Here is a 16,752-nt window from a genome sequence, read left to right as displayed (position 1 = left end):
GACTCCTAGAAGAATGGGATTGGTGGGGTGTGGGGGTGGGGCATCTGTTCAGCAGGGCTGACTGGCTTGAGTAAAGAAAGCATCAGAGCTTAGAAGATGTGGATGACAATTTCTTCTGCACCTGGAGGGCCTTCTAGCCTCTGCCTCCTCTCAGTTACTCAGGGGTTGGTGGCATTCATTTGTTGATTGATTTGAGAGCAGGTCATTAAAAAGAACTTGCTAAATTTCAGGAAATCCAGCCACAACTGCTGTTACTAAGATAGTGCCAACTCTTCTGAGCCAAATAAGATCATTCAAAATTCCTACCAAGTGCCTTAAAACTCAATATGTGACTTTGAAACTCAGAGATATAGTCTATACAAAAATAGGAAAGAAAAATGACCCCAATCATAGCCTTCGATAAGCTAAAGAAAGACGCAGGAATATTGATATTACATTTGAAAAAGGGGAAATGAAATAGAAATGGTAGATTCCCTGATAAGGGAATTACTCTTCAGAAGTGTGATAAAAAGTCTAATTCTAAACCAGCTCCTGCAGTACTTCAAAAACAAGCATTTGTGCCCCCAATAGTTCTTGCCCCCATCTGCCTACCAGTGCCTCCCCAGGCTCTAGAATGAGACAGAGTCAGCACACTACTTCACCAGCTGTAGCCTCCATCCCAACCACCTGAGTTTGGTCATTGTTCTATGATGGATTGGCCTAAATACTCTAGGGTTGTTGGTTTATTATTGTTATTATTATCATCTTATTATAATCATCATTTAGCCTCTCAGTAAAAAAAAAAAAAATAGAGGCTTGAATCTTTGTGGGCTATTTTTGGATTTCAGAGATGGCACACAGAATCATGCAAGTATGCTGCTCTCAGCTGTTTACTAAAGTAAACCATAAGGCAGCAGTACTGAATGGGGCCCAGAGTAAAAGAAGACTCTGTAGCTAGTCCAGGTAGCAATGCAAGTCACTCTGGCCCTCGGTTTATGCAGGACCCAACAGACCCAGTGACATACCAAGTGTCTATAACAATTAGAGATGCTGTGAAGAACCTCTGGAAAGTTCTAGGAGAGGCTCCACAAGGTCTCTAAGTGTGTTAGAACACAGCCATGCCATGCCCTCTTCTACAAATAATCATTCTCCTGGGATCCCTCGGTGGCTCAGCAGTTTAGTGACTGCCATCAGCCCAGGGCGTGATCCTGGAGTCCTAGGATCGAGGCCCACATCAGGCTCCCTGCATGGAGCCCGCTTCTCTCTCTGCCTATGTCTCTGCCTCTCTCTCTCTCTCTCTCTCTCTCTCTCTCTATCTCTCTCTCTCTCTCTCTCTCTCATAAATAAATAAAATCTTTTTAAAAAATAACCATTCTCCTTGTGAGAAACAGCTTATGCTTGTTACCAAGCCCTGGTACTGAAGACCTGACAATGGGACATTGAGTGACCCCTGTGACCAGGAGAACCTAGCTTATAGCCTCTCATTAGTCTAGGCATGTGCAGTAGGCATTCATTGTAAGAAATCAGGCTCGAGCAGTAACAGATGGTGTAAGCTGCATGAGTAGTTATCTCAAACTGCTAGGTCTCCTACATCTGTTGCTTTGTTGTCTTCTCTCCTTCAGTCCACACCTATGTCCTCATAGGAAGTTCCTGATGATCAACCAACATGAGGAAAAACCCCAAGCCTGATTTGTGGACAATTCTCTGAGATGTCATTAGCACCAACCCAAAGTGGAGAGCTGTAGCATTAAGCCGGGCTGACGGGGTGGCCCTGGAGAAGAGCAGTGAAGGGTAATCCTTCTGGTGGGCAGGATGTCAAGCAGTATATTGATTTTCCATGTTGTTTGGACCAAGAGATGTCTGGAAGGATGTACACTAATTCATGGGCAGTAGCTAACAGTATGGCAAGATGGGAAAGAAGAGGATCAGGAAGTCAGTGACAAGGAAGTCTGAGGAAGAGGTGTGTGGATGATGGGCCTCCTGGAGGAGCACAGTGTGACGATGTCTCAAAGTCTTTGTGGAAGCTCTCAGTAATCAGGTGGACAAGATGACAGCTGGGGAGGTCAGGCAGCCTCTTCCCCAGTGCCTTTGTACAGAATGGACATGGCACCAGGGTCCACCAACACGGCTACACATGGGACCAACCCTACAGACTCCCTCATGGCAGCCTCATCTGACTGTCACCACTGAGGAGTGCCTGTCTTCCCTGTAGCAGAGACAAGTGCTGAGCCCTTCCTCCTGGATATGGTGGGAAGGAAACCAGTCAACCAGCTAGTGGGAAGTGATTACACTAGACCCCTTCTGTTACACAGAGAGCAGTGGTTCCTCCCTGGAATAGACATGCACAGATTTGCCAGAGTGGGTAACGCTCCTGCATGCATCTTTACCAATCACTTACAGAATACTTAATCCACTGGCATCCTTCCCTTACCTCCTCCCCCTGTACATTGTGACTGACCAAGAAACTCATTCTACAGCAAAAGAAGTTTGCTATGGACTCATGTCCCTAAAATTCACTGGTCTCACCCACATAATCCATCACCCGGTAAAATGAGGTAATGACCTACTAATGATACTGGGCCTACCAGCTTTCTATCTCTGTACTAGACAATTTTCAACCACCCCACCCCCGATCTGATCCTTTTAAATTGTGTGGTTTCTTCAATGACTCAAGCCCAAGTGCAATAAATAGGTTTCTTCCTTCCTTTTCTTTTCTTTTCTTTTTTCCTTTTTTTTTCTTTCTTTTTCTTTCCTTCCTTCCCTCCTTCCTTCTTTCTGAAGCCTCAATATAGTGAAAGTTAAAATAAATGTTTGAACTAGAATGTACATTTTCAAAGGGAAAATAGTTTTGAATAGAAAAGCTTATAATAAAATATTACACTGGGCTAGGCCTTTCAACTGTGGTTATAATCAAAGATATACAAGCCATAATAGTATTGTAAAGAGATTTGACCCTAGATCTTATCCTTTTGGATAGATAACAAAGAGGAAAGAAAATTTGTTCTAGGCAGTAAAAAAAAAAAAAAAATCTCCAATTCAGTACCATGGCAGGAGGGAAATTATTTAACGATCTTTAACATTAGCCTGATCTGTGGCGGGTTTCACAAACCCAGCTATGAAGTAATACATCTTCCATCAGCAGGGGGTTCAGAGATACATGCTTTAATTAAAGTTAGTTACTTCAAGGATAATTAAAGGTGTGTTACAGAATTCTATAGACAAGATTACAGAACTCTAAAGCATACACTAACTAAAATAGCTACAGCTTTATTTTAAATAAAGTGGTTCAGCAATTTGAGAGAAGGCAGGGAAGGCAGTTTAGTCTTGAGTAGTAATGCCCATGGACATTTAATTCAAATTGGATATAAATGAAATTTTTTCTTCATTTTTTTCCTCAAAGTCTAAAGATAATATCCTAAAAGCATAACCTAAGCATTCCATAATGTGGCCAATGGAATCTGCTACAGTCTCTGCCCACTGATTCTCCAGTCAACAATTGCTGCTTGAGTGCCTACCTATACCCAGATATATGCCCGACAAAGCAGAACTGAGACATAAAGCCCTCAGTCCTGCTCTGCATTTCTAGACAGGCATGAGAGATCACCTCCTAACAATGTGTATTTCCATCTGGCCCAGTTGGGGCACCTCTCTTATATCATCTCTTTTTGGGGGGTTCTCAATACTGCAAAGTAGTTCTCAAAAAGAAACAATGTCCTAGATGCTCATCAGGAGTCTCTAACAGCTCTCTCTGCCCCTTCTCATTCTTCTGAATTTTTCCTTCAGAACTTTTGTGTGGCTTCCAGTACACCCCAAAATTCCCACGTAAGAAAACTTGAAAGACATGATAATGTAATAAAAGAAAATTAATCCCATGACACTACCAAACAAATAGAACTGATACTAACACATTGCTTCACTGAAGTGCCATTCTTTGAAGGTACTGTTGTTGTTTTTGTCCAATTATACACAGAAGTGTGTCTTTTTCTACTAAACACCTTATCTCCAGCATATTTCCATGTTAGTAGGATTACTTTTAAGCATTACTCCTAATGGTTACATGACATTTTGTCCTATGCATATACTTATCAACCTGTTCCCAGTGTTGTACATCTGGATTAATTCTAATTTTGGACCATTTCACAGAGAACTATGATAAACATCTTTGGGCATAAAGGGTTTTCCACATTAAGGACTTTTCACCTTAGGCTAGATTCCCAGAAATGAAATGGCTAAGTCCAAGGTTATAAAACTAAGGCTCCTGAGGTACATTTTGGGGCATCTGTCTGAAGGGCAGCATCTAAACAGTGCCATCTCAATGAGCAAAAATTGACAGAGATGACAGTAAGCCTAGAGTGGATCCATCTTATTTGTGCAGGCTCATTGGGGGCACCACTCTACACTAAAATCAGGCCTTCGCTTCTACACTGAACCCCAAACAACTTTATTAAGTATTTTTTTAAAGATCCATTAAAAAAAAAAAAACATTTTTGCTGCTGACTAGATTTTCAGGAAGTTCCTTCCTGAGAAATGAGTGCTTTATGCCCCAAACTGGCCATGCTGCAGAGGAGAGGGATGGCGTTTCCTCCAAATTTTTTTTTATTTTATCAGATTTATCTGATGTAAACACTGAGTACTGAACGCCTATCCTACCAAGTCCTGAAAGCTTATTTCTAAGACCATTTCAGAATAATGAGTCCAAAAGGGCAAAAACACAAGATCTTAACCTCTGTATCTCTATCTGGCAATTAAGTGAATTTCTTATATGTTTTCTAACGGAAGAAAAGGAAACACCACAAGACATCCTTTTCCACTGGAAAAGTAATTATTTGTGGAGTTTTTCCATGAACCTAGAGAAGTCTCTTGAAGAAAATTAATGCCAGGGAGCTACAGATATCTATGTCCTGGGTTATAACCCAGGGCTCACCCCTATTCAGGAAGGAGACACTGAAACTATTGACAATAAAATATTATGCTTGGCTAGGCCTTGCAAACTGTGGTTATATTCAAAAATATATAAACAATAGCATTATAAAGAGATTTGACCCTAGATCATATCCTATTGGATAGATAATAAAAGAAGAATACAGCTGCTCCAGACAAAATTCTTGACTTCCTTCTAACCAAAAGAGGGCTAGATGCTATGCAAAATAAGTCTAACTTTTCCTGTTAAATGATATTCAATTCAGCTACAGGAAAACATTTTTCAAAATTTAGAACAACTTTGGTTTGTGGATAGACTTTAACTGTATGTTTCATTAAATCTAAATATGAATCAAGTAATTCTGGTGAAAATTAAGCATCTAAACTAAGATTTGCCATGATTGAAAAATACACACCAGATTTCAAAGAGTAGTATGGAAAAAAAAAAGGGTAAAAAAAGGCATTGGGCAGCCCAGGTAGCTCAGCTGTTTAGTGCCACCTTCAGCCCAGGACGTGATCCTGGAGACCTGGGATCGAGTCCTATGTCGGGCTCCCTGCATGGAGCCTGCTTCTCCCTCTGCCTGTGTCTCTGCCTCTCTCTCACTCTCTCTCTCTCTCTTTCTGTGTCTCTCATGAATAAACAAATAAAATCTTTAAACAAAAAACACACACACAAGGCATTAATAACTTTAGATTGATTATATTGCTTGGGACCTAAGCAACTAAATGAGAAAAATTAAGGTAGAATGGGTTTGGAGAGACTATTTGAGTATGATTACTGCACATCCAGTAAGAGATGTCAAGTAGGATATTCAAGGAATTTGAGAGAGAGGTCCAGTCTCGAGGTAAAGGTTTGAGATCACTGACACAGATGGTATTTAAAACCATGAAACAAGACCATGGTGAAATCTGTAGGGAGGGAATATAAATAAAAAGGCAAAGGGGATCAAAGACTCAGCCTTGGAGCACTCCAACATTCAGAGGTCAAGCAAAAGACAAAGAAGCACTTGAAAGAGGATAAAGAACTATCAAGAGTATAGAAGGAATCTACGAGTATATCCACCAGACGTAGGAAAGAAAGTATATCAAGGAAGAGGGGCTGATTGGCTGAGTCAAATGGTTCTAATGGAGCAAGAAGGATGAGGATGAGAACAGCCCTTGTGTTTGGTAAAGTGGGATCATTAGTCATTGGGCAGTTGCTGGTGAAGTTGATGATGAACTGAGCTGGCAATCCGCAGGGGTGTGGTTAACAGAGAATGGGAGGAGAGAATTTGCAGAGTGAGTCCAGACAACTCTCGTTAGCAGGTTTTATATATAGAAAAGCTAAGAACTGGAACCACAGCTAGAGGTGGAAGTAAGTTACAGAGGGACTGTTTTCTAAGAAAGGAGAATAACATGTTTGTAAGCCAATAAAAATTACCTGATAGGGATGAGAAAACTGGTAATACAGAGGGAGAATCACTGGAGTGATATCCTTGATTATTTAAGGTAGGTGGGCTGCAGGGCCAGGGGAGAGAGGCTCTGACTTTAAATCTGAGCACAGATATTTCATGGTTAGTGCCAGAAAACAAGGCAGATTATGTGGCTACAGATGAAGGCATATGGGCAAATGGCAGAGCAAGTCCATTTGCTATCCAGGTGGGAGCTCCCCTCCTGGATAGCCCTATTTCTCCAGCAGGGACACTGTTAAGAATGAGGATAGACAGAAGGTCACGATGGGGGGAATGTGAGATAATCAATGAAGAGAACGGGAGAGGGCCAGTCCCAGGGAAGTTATCAGGCAGCACCACAGATCCACCCAATGTTCATGACCATGTGAGACCAGTCAACTGCTTGTGAGTTTTCCTTTGGCCACATTCAGCAGCACAGATGTAGGCAGGAGGACACAAAGATGGGGACTGAACCACTCTGTGCTTCTGCTGAGTGAGAAGGATGCTATCTGGGATGGGTACGTGAACTGAGGGTGTACTCCAAGGATTGATTATACTGTACCACATGAAATATAGGCTGGAAAAGGCAGAAGGAGAAAACCTCAAGGGTTTGGGGTCATGGAGCAAAAGTCAGGAGACTAAGGGACTGTTAGAATTGGAGCAAGAGATGGAAAGAGCTGGAGATGGAAGTTGGTTCTCTAAACACATGATGCATGCAACAGATGATGAAGCATTGGCCATTATAAGGACTGAGAACGTCCATCTATGACTATGGAAGTCAGTGGCAGGGTGGGGTGAAAGACAGAAAATTGGAACAAAGCATGTCAAGGAACTGAGAGACCCAGATGTTAGAAGAATCTTCCACCTGTATAATTGAAGTGCTCCCTCAATAACTGATTACCTAAGCTGCAAAAAAAAAAAAAAAAAAAAGAGTAAAGAAGTAAAGATGGAAGATCTGTATATCACAATTAATTAGCTTAAGCTAATGAACATATATTGATCACTGCAACCATTTACTTTGGTTTTTTTTCTCTTTTCAAGAAGTCATGGAAATTTGTAAAAACTGACTATGTACCAGGCCATAAAACAAATCCCGACAAATTTCAAAGAAATGGAATCATGTAGACCACACTCTTTACTCACTATGTATTAAAATAGAAAAAAATAATGCCTAAAAAGTTCTGGAAATTTAAAAAATAAAACAAAAGCATATAAAGAACGTATAAGTCAAAGAAGAAATCAATGAAAATGTTAAAACTTACATGTGAACAATAAAAACACTACAAATCAAAACTGTGGGATACAAATATTGCTAGAGTAATACTTGAGGCAAATCTCTTGGGCCAAATGCATATCTGAGTAAGAAGAAAGGCTGGAAGCTAATGAATTAATCTTGGAAATTTAAGAGATTAGAAAAAGAATGAAGTCAAAGAAAGTAGAAGAAAGGAAATAATAAGGATGAGAACAAAGTTTAATAAAATAAAAAATAATGTTACAAGAAAGAAATGAAAGCCAAATATTGGTTCTCTAGAAAGTCTGAAAAGAATCTGTACCTCTGGTGAGACAGATCAGGAGAAAAAGAGAGATGGCACTCATCTGGGGCGGTAGGAAGTGGTGGCCGCCTCTATAGGCTTTCTTACCCCACTGTGAACTAAAAGGAACTTAGGTTTTGTGCCCAACCAAGAGTTCTTGCCCTCCTGAGATGTGATCTTGACTGAACACCCACAGCACATCTCCGTGCCTCCACTGCGTTCCCACTCCATCCCACTTCAGGTAGCCCTTCCTTTTGGGGAAAACAATTTTAACCATCTCCCCAATTTGCCAAAAATGGCAGTGGTTTGTTTCATTTTTCATTTTCTTCATTGTTTTTAGATCATTTAAAGAAAAGAGAAGGGAGAAAATAACAGCATTGTGTTGCCATCCCCTATCAGTAGCAGTCTGATGGGAAGGAAACTGAGGCAGAAAGTGGGTGTAGCACTGAGCCAGTGGGAAGGGAAGCCACAAGGTACCTGGAAGCTGTGGGAAAACAGATTCAGAACTAGAAGCACAAGGGGACACCTACAGGGTCTCCAGAGCATGCAGGCACCAGGCTGCAAGATCTGCAGTCCTAGGAGAGGCACCTGACATTTACTGGACCGCGAAGCTGAAAAACCAACTGGCAGATTTCTAAAAGACTAAACAGGGATTCAATTAAAGCAGTATTTTTATTATTTTTCTTCTAATTAGCCATAAAGGAAAGACAGTAATCTTGAATACTCTGGTTACATGTCATTCTAGTAAATCAAAGTCCCTAATGATCAATAAATTGCTTTGCAAAAAAAAAAAGCAAAACAGCCAAACCACATTTATATAACACAAACATAAAACAGCACCTGCCACCTTCTGGGTCTGGAGCTACATAGATAAAATAAATTATGCTTGAGACAATGGTCCTCAAGTGGAGGTTAGGAAGGGGTTTGGGGCTAGCAGGACTGTTTCTCCAGATTCAGGAATCTTCAGAGAAAATAGTGTAAAGAGAAAGGTTCTTTTCCTTTCCTGCAATGTAGCTATCACTTCCTACACTGTAGATATCTAGGCTTCCAAGCCTAGAAAATGACCCTGCATGCCTTGACATAGTTACATTTCATACCAAAAAAGAAAGAATCATATAGGATGACATGGTTAACTGAGCCACAAGTCGGTATCAAAAGATTATTTGGGGACCTTGGCAAACAGCCACATCAGACCCTGGGGCCACGGGCACCTCTGTCTGCCAGGTATCCGCCCTTCCTTGCATGTCTTGCAGTCTTTTCTCAAGTGTCTGCCCAATGAGATTAAATTGTCAGCCCACAGAACAGATTTGTACATCCCAGCTGCAGACTGCGTGTCTGTCATATCTGTAGCATTATGCTGTAAATCACAGCCACAAAAGAACTTTCTTCAAGTGTTTTTCTTTCCCCAGCTGATGATATATAAATATATACAAAAAATTTAACTCATAATTACTTACAGAAGGTAATGGGGGAATATAACACATGGCTGAATACCAAACCAAAAACAGTCTTAGCATTTCAGCAATTTCATAAAGCTCTTTTTATGCTTACACAAATGCAGACTTGATTCTCCGAGAACACTTGAAGTGGGACACATTTCTCTCAGTAAAGTTTCCAGCCTGTCCCCAACCAAGTTCATCATTCAGCCTTTTCCCTCACTAACCTGGTAGTGGTTTCATGTTGTTCTAGTCTCACTCTCACTAGCAACTGATCGCATAAACTCTTTGGCATAGGGTATTAATGGCACAATATTATTCTAGAGTTATTCTCCCGGTCTTCTAAATTTTACAAGACAAGGTGATGAAAAGGGACAACTAACTGTCCAATGGTGGAACCCACACTCTGAGGTGGAGAGGCCCAGCACTGGGCCCATTTCCTTTTTCGGGCTACCCTGAAAAAGCACTACTAAACAGATTACCTTTTACTTAAACTCTTACCAACTCTCCTAAGCTAAGGAAGTATTTATATGATGTTCATGATTTATACTTACATATAATTGTTTCTAATGATGTCAGTTTCAAAATGAAATGGTTAAAAACCTCTGAATTTTCTAAACAAACTTTGGGATATTTATATACATGCAAACATACATACAGATTCACTTTTTCCTTTAGCACTTTTGTTCTTCATTCTCTAATATTATTGTTTCCTTACTGTGACAGATACTATTGGTATGCACTGCCACAGAAGTTTAAACGACCATGGCCACTTTGGGGAATAATTTGGCACCAGGTGGTCAAGCTGTAAGTGTGCATAAAATATGATCATGCAATCCCACTTCTGGGCATATATCCTCAAGATTTTCTTTTGCATGTGTGTAAATACATTTCAAAGACGTTTACTGCATGCATACGTGTAATAATCAAAAAATACAAAAATAATCTAAAATTCATCATGGAGGAACAGATTTTTTTCAATATGGTATTTTCATATGATGAAATGATATTTAACATTAGAATATGAACATGATTTGTGCAAAACAATCTGCTCTCTCATAAACACCAAGTGATAATACAAGTTTCTTTTACAGAAAGTAAAAGAGAGGCACCTGGGTGGCTCAGTCAGTTAGGCGTCTGCCATCAGGTCAGGTCATGATCCCAGCATCCTGGGATTGAGCCCAGCATCGGACTCCGTGTTCAGCTGGGAGTCTACTGCTCCTCTCCCTCTGCCCTACTTTAAGTGACTCATCTCTGGTCCCAGATACCTTGAATAATAAGGAGCATTTACTCCTTATTTAATAAGTGAGCTCACTCACTCGCATGCTCTCTCTCTCCCCCCTCCAAATAAATAAATAAAATCTTTAAAAAGAATAAAAAAGAGAAAGTAAGTAAAAGAGAAATAATCTTCATGGAAAATTCTATAGTGGAGTCTGCTATAAAGAACCAATAAACATGAAGATATGTTCTGTCTTGCTAGAAAAAAGCAAAATAAAAAAACAAGAGCCTGGTTTTTCCCTGTGTCCGTTAAACTGGAAATGATGATGAATAATTGTATTTATCACTGGCAAGGCATGAGGATCTGGTGCACTCATACATGACTAATAGCAAAATAAATTTATAAACTTTCCTGGAGGGTTATTTGGCAACATGTATCAAAAATTTAAGGAAAAGTAAACAACTTTCAACAGAGTACTTCATCCTAAGGAAACAAAAATGTGTAGAAGGATGAAGTTATAATAAAAAGTGTAAAGTGCTCAATGTTTTAAAGAATAATTTTGTTGAATAAACTATGGTATCTAAATGAAATGAGTTATTAGGAGGATAAAAACAATGCCCCAGAAGAATAATCACTGACTTTAACATTACTCGTATGTTGTTGAGTTTAAAAATGATCTTATGTGTTTTAAAAATCATATGCAAATGCTCCTTATTATTCAAGGTATCTGGGACCAGAGATGAGTCACTTAAAGTAAATCCACTTAAAATGGAAAGCAAACTTTCACAGTAAATAATGGGAAGTTAAAAGTTTTGATTAGCATTACATTTGAAGAAAAAGAAACAATGAAATAAGTTTTATTTGATATCTTACCAAATTTTGATAACAGTATTTTTCATGAAAAGGGGTATTTAGGAAAGATCCTAAAATTCATGTTGAAGTCTAAGGGGTCAACAAGACAATTTTGAAGAAGAAGGCTAAGAAGAAAACATTTATTATAAAGGTTTAATAATTCAATGAAATGGTATTAGCTCAGAAATCACAAAGAGATGAACAGAACAGAGTTCAGAAATAGATTCCAAAAATATAACAGAAGCTGGTATGACAGAGATGGCAACAAAATAAGTGAGAAAATAGGTAACTATTTATTAAATGACAGTGGGAGAAGTGGTTTTCAGTATGGAAAACAATTAGATCCTGGCCTCACACAACACAGAAATATAAATTTCAGATGTGTTTAAAGATTTGAAAGTTTTATCTAGAGGCACCAGGGTGGCTCAGCAGTTGAGCATCTGCCTTTGGCTCAGGATGTTATCCTGGCGGTCCTGGGATGGAGTCTTGCATCAGGCTCCCTGCAGGGAGCCAGCCTATCCCTGTGCCTACGTCTCTGCCTCTCTCTGTGTCTTTCATGAATAAATAAATAAAATCTTTTTAAAAAGTTTTATCTAGTAAAGAATAATAGCAAGGTACAGAAAAGAAACTTGGAAAACCAAAATATATTTTTTAACAGTCTCTATGGGAGAGGTGCCTGGCTGGCTTAGTCGATAGACTCTTGACCTCAGGGTTGTGAGCTCAAGCCCCATGCTGAGTATAGAGACTGCTTAAAAATAAAATCTTTAAGAAGCAAACAAACAAAAAAACCTCTGCAGGAAATGCAAAGTAAAAGAGCAGTGAAACACATTTCATGCCGATTAGATGAACCAAAGGTGTTTTTTTTTTTTCTTTTTTTTTTTTTAGATGAACCAAAGTTAAAATATCTGATGGCACAGTCGCAGATAGCCGGATACAAGGAACTCCAAAACAATGCTGGTGGGAGTAAAGTGACCCAACCACTACAGAGAGCAATTAGCAAAACCTAGTAACACATAGATGTTGATGCGGGCATATTATCCTACTCAGTCATTCAACTTTTGGGAATATAAATCCAAGACACACATATATTTGTACAGAACCTAATCAAGGATAAGCAATATTATCAAGGATATGCAATATTTTTCATAATAGCAAAAGGGAAAAACATCTTTTTGTCCATCAATGAGCAATATTTAAACTCCGGCATACCAAACAAGGAAATACTATGTTAAAATGTATCAGCTAAACTTACAACCATCAACAAATGTTATCAACATACGTTTAAAAAAAACAACAGTTTTGTGTGAAAAAAGCAAATCACAAAAACAAATAACAGATCTCCATTTACATAAACTTTTAAACATGAAGTAGGACTACACATTTGGATGGGCACACACCGACCCAATGTTGCAGGTTGCACGGACTCAACCCCAAATTCTCATCCTTTGCTGTCTGGATTTCCCTCTTGCTCATCAGAGAAGTTTCTACCTAATGGCAATCCCATACCTAACCTTAGGTAGCTACTCCATGTAAGGTGCTATACCCGGTGCCAGAGAAGACAAAAGAACTGTGCAAGGCTACTCTGACCCTGCAGAAGGGCACAACTCAGCAAGGGCAGTCATCTGAGAGACTTGGTTCTGTCTTTGCTCTGGCTCACATAACATGCAAATTCAGGAAGAGTGCTTCGAGGCCCAGTTCCTTCATCTAGAAAATGAGATAGCCACCTTCCTCCTATTGTGGAGATTGACTATATATATATATATATATATATATATATATGCAGTGTCCAGCACACGGCAAATACTCAAACACTCTTAGCAACCGCAGGCATAGCAGCAATTTGCATGAATATAATCTTCTAGGCAGCATCTCGGTCACATTGATGGTAAAAAGAAAAGGCACTAGATGCTTTTGCCTATCCTCTCCACAGCTGGATGTAAGAGCCCACACCCTGCGGTCTCCCCTTGAGACTTGGCCCCCACCCTGTGGAACACAGGGGCATTTCGTAGGGCAGCAGTCTGCCTGTTTATTTTTCCGAGTTCACCACCACAGTGCTCTGCCTGCCTCAGGAAAGAGAACTCCTTCTCTCACACCTTTGGGGAAATTCTGGGGTGAAATGAGACAAAGATAACCACAACACACCTGACCTAGCTTCTCAGTCGACCCTCTTTAAAATCCCAAGGACATACCACAGTTCCATAAACCGAAGAGAGTGTCTCGGCCTCCACCTTCTCCAACATACAAGAGCCTCTAACCCACAAACCACCCTCCTGAAAAGCTGGGGCAGGGTTCCATCCATGGACTTAGTGCAGCAGGCACGAGAGGGAAGGCCTGCCTGCCAAACGCTGGAAAAACCACAGTGTTTGAAAATCATCTCTGGAGATACCGAGCTGTTGGATTTTATTCCTGGGAGTCCTTCCTGGGGGCTTGGGAAAGAATGCCAGGTATTGCCGGTGTCTAGCCACGGTGGCGCCACCTTGTGGCAACAGCACAAAGAGTTTATAACTCATTCAGCCTTGACATTCTGGCATCCTCTACCAATTTTTAATTTTGAGAGATTCAAAATATTCCCATTTTTATGTTTCAAATGATAATTCATTCATATTTTTTGATTTACATTTTATCACGACACTATGTCAGACTTGCATTTTTCAAATACACTTTATGAATAAATTGCCTTCAATTTATCAGTATCAGCCCTATTGTGTCTGGGGTCTGGCTTGATTCACTGCCCAAGAACATCCTGGGGGGATGGGGGAGGAGACAACCAGTTTAGATTCCACCCAGGTCTTAAGACCAAATTCTCCCTTCTAGATTTCTGGACTGGCTTACATATAACTACCTTTGGTTTGCATACATTAAAAAAAGAGGTAGAAAATCATCAAGCAGTTTCATCTTAGCTTTGAAACAAAACTGGTGAAATAAATAATAATAGGAATAAAGACAAAACTTGCCTGACAAAACTAAGCAGGATGATGGTTACCCTTGGGGGACAGTTCCCACAGAGGACATAGGGAACCTGGTAACATTCTAGATCTTAATCTGGGCACCGGTTACACAGGTGTGTTCAGTTTGCGAAAGTCCAGAGTGTACATTTCAGATCTGTCCCCTCTTCTGTGATTATGCCATAGCTTAATATGATATTAAAATAAATTCACCAAGTTCTAACCAGTCGTCCCTCTTTAACTTGCCTTTGGGACAAAAGGCTATGCAGACACAGTACGAACCAAGAACGGAGGATGCTCATTCCTTTCTGAGGTATTTCAGTCTGCATCAATTGGTTTCTCAGAAGGCCAAGACCACAGATGAGCTCTCCTTCTGCCCCTCTGGGCAGGGAGGAAGGAGAAAGGACACAATCTATATCACTGTTAGTTTACATTACTGAGCCTGGCTATTACTTCACTTTTCCGAAAATGAACAGGCAATTACCTGCCCCCCCTCCACAGGAAACCTTGGCCACAGAGAGATACACACATCTCTACAGAGACACACTTCAGCTCCACAAAGACAGTGCCCCCCCCACACACACACATACCTGGTGGCTCACCACCGCCACAGACAGCCCCTCACCCCCCACAGAGACAGCTAGCTTCTGGCCCAGACACCACAGATGGGGTAGGGGATCATTGGAAGAGATGCAGCTACCCATGGACAGGTAAGGAACATCAACTGGAATATGAAAAGTTGTATTTTCAAAGTCTTACCAAACTAAATTTCTCTGGAAAGATTTTTAGATCTGTAATAGGGTCCCAGAGACTGCTGTAAAAAAATTCTTTAAATCACCTCCACTTCTAGCCCCAGCTCAGACCATCTGAAACCATCTTCCTTCTATTTTCACCTCTACCATGTCCCATGAACCCTAACTGCCTTGGGAAGACTAAAAGACAGGGATTATTCTGCTTTACTGATTAAAAAATTGAGGCTCAGGGGCACCTGGATGGCTCAGTTCGGTAGAGCATGTGACCCTTGATCTTGGCCTCTTGAGTTCAAGTCCCACCTTGGGCATAGACATTACTTAAAAAAAAAAAAAAAAAGTTGAGGTTCAAAGATATCTGTCAGACATCATAAAGCTATCTGAGTAGCCATCTGATCAGCCTGAGTTAGGGCGAGGTAGCCTGAGTTGGGAGGAACAGGGTAACAATGTCAAAGAGGAGGGGTGACTCTCTCCACAGCCCAAAGCTGGAGAACCACCCACAGCACCACAGAAGCTGCCTCAAAGGAGCTGGAGTAAACTACTCACATCCGTCAACAGTTGCACATTCTGGGACTGGGCTCCACCCTCCCCATCGAAAGTGCAACAGACCCAGATCACACGTCCTGGAGTAGGGCGGGCAGGAACGAAGCCAGACTCCAGGCATTTTCTTAGGGTCGATGAGAGCCAATGTTGGCTAAGCCAACAGCAGAGCGTACCTGCTTCTCTTACAAAGTCCTTGGGCCCAGACTGGGGTGCACAGTTAGTCTCTCCCATACTTATCCTCGGGGACAGGGCTTATTGGGGAGAAGGAAACGGAGCAGGATGGATCTAAGAGCAAGCACCTAGCAAGTTCCCTTACCTTGCTAAGACATTAGCAAATTAAGTGCCTGGGAATGGGGGTGGGGTGGGGAGGCGATGCTACAAATGCTGCGGGTCCAGGGGTTCCCGCCACGGAAGCGCTTGGCTCCACGCTCACTCCAGAGGTCCCCCCGGATGCCCCCATGCCTCTGTAGGGTCCCTTGGGATGGGCTCCCGACCTCTCCAAATCCGGCGGAGGGGAAGGAACTATGAAAAGGAGACCGGGATGGAACTGAAGTGACATCCACCCGCAGTAGCCCCCCCCCCCCCCCGGCGGTCCGCGGCCCCCGCCGGGCGCGATCTACTAGGGCTCTTACTCCGCGCGCCGGCCACGACCTTGAGCGAGTCCCTGAATAGCCCCATTTCACAGAAAGCAAGAGTCGGGAAGAGTCCAGTCCGCCGCGCTGGGCGGCCCGCAGCCCAGCAGCTGCGCGGCCAGTGGAGTGGGGGCTGCAAACGGAGGGCCGCGGGGGGACCAGCTCCCGCCCCGCCGAGGAGAAACGGGCGGGTCCGACTCTGCGGCGATTCTCCGGCAAGTTCAGCGCCCCCCGCCCAGCCCCTCCGCGGAGCCGTTGGCCGAGCGGGGGCCCCGGCCCAGGACTCGCGCGGGTGCGGGCGACGGGGCGGCACCTCCACCCCCCCCGGGTGCGGCAAGGCCAGCGGGAGAGTGGCGCAAAGCGGCCGGGGGGGCGGGGGGACTCACGCGGAGTGGCCGGGCTGGAGCCGATCCGTGGCCGGGGTCACCGATGGCGGCCGCGCTCAGGCCACGGCGTCTCGGGGCGCCGGGGGCACCTGCCGCAGCGCCGCGCCGCGCGTGGACGAGGGAGCTGCG

The 16,752-nt window shown here is 42.3% G+C and overlaps 1 protein-coding gene across 4 annotated transcripts in view; it reads right to left on the bottom strand.

Annotated features, from left to right (window-relative positions):
• MYRIP (myosin VIIA and Rab interacting protein) overlaps positions 1 to 16,752 on the bottom strand; it is a 361,492-nt gene extending 344,740 nt beyond the window's left edge. For 3 of the 4 annotated variants that reach the window (XM_038570504.1, XM_038570506.1, XM_038570507.1), the window contains exon 1: positions 16,238 to 16,356. The gene's annotated coding sequence lies outside the window, so the exon portion shown is untranslated. Of the gene's footprint in view, positions 1 to 16,237; positions 16,357 to 16,623 lie in introns of those variants that run through there. The other variant, XM_038570505.1, reaches the window with a different exon arrangement.

Source organism: Canis lupus, chromosome 23 (genome assembly GCF_011100685.1).
Source record: "Canis lupus familiaris isolate Mischka breed German Shepherd chromosome 23, alternate assembly UU_Cfam_GSD_1.0, whole genome shotgun sequence".
In the NCBI taxonomy this organism is placed as follows: Eukaryota; Metazoa; Chordata; class Mammalia; order Carnivora; family Canidae; genus Canis; species Canis lupus.
Note: the sequence above shows the minus strand (reverse complement) of the source record. Positions and strands in the feature narration are given on the sequence as shown.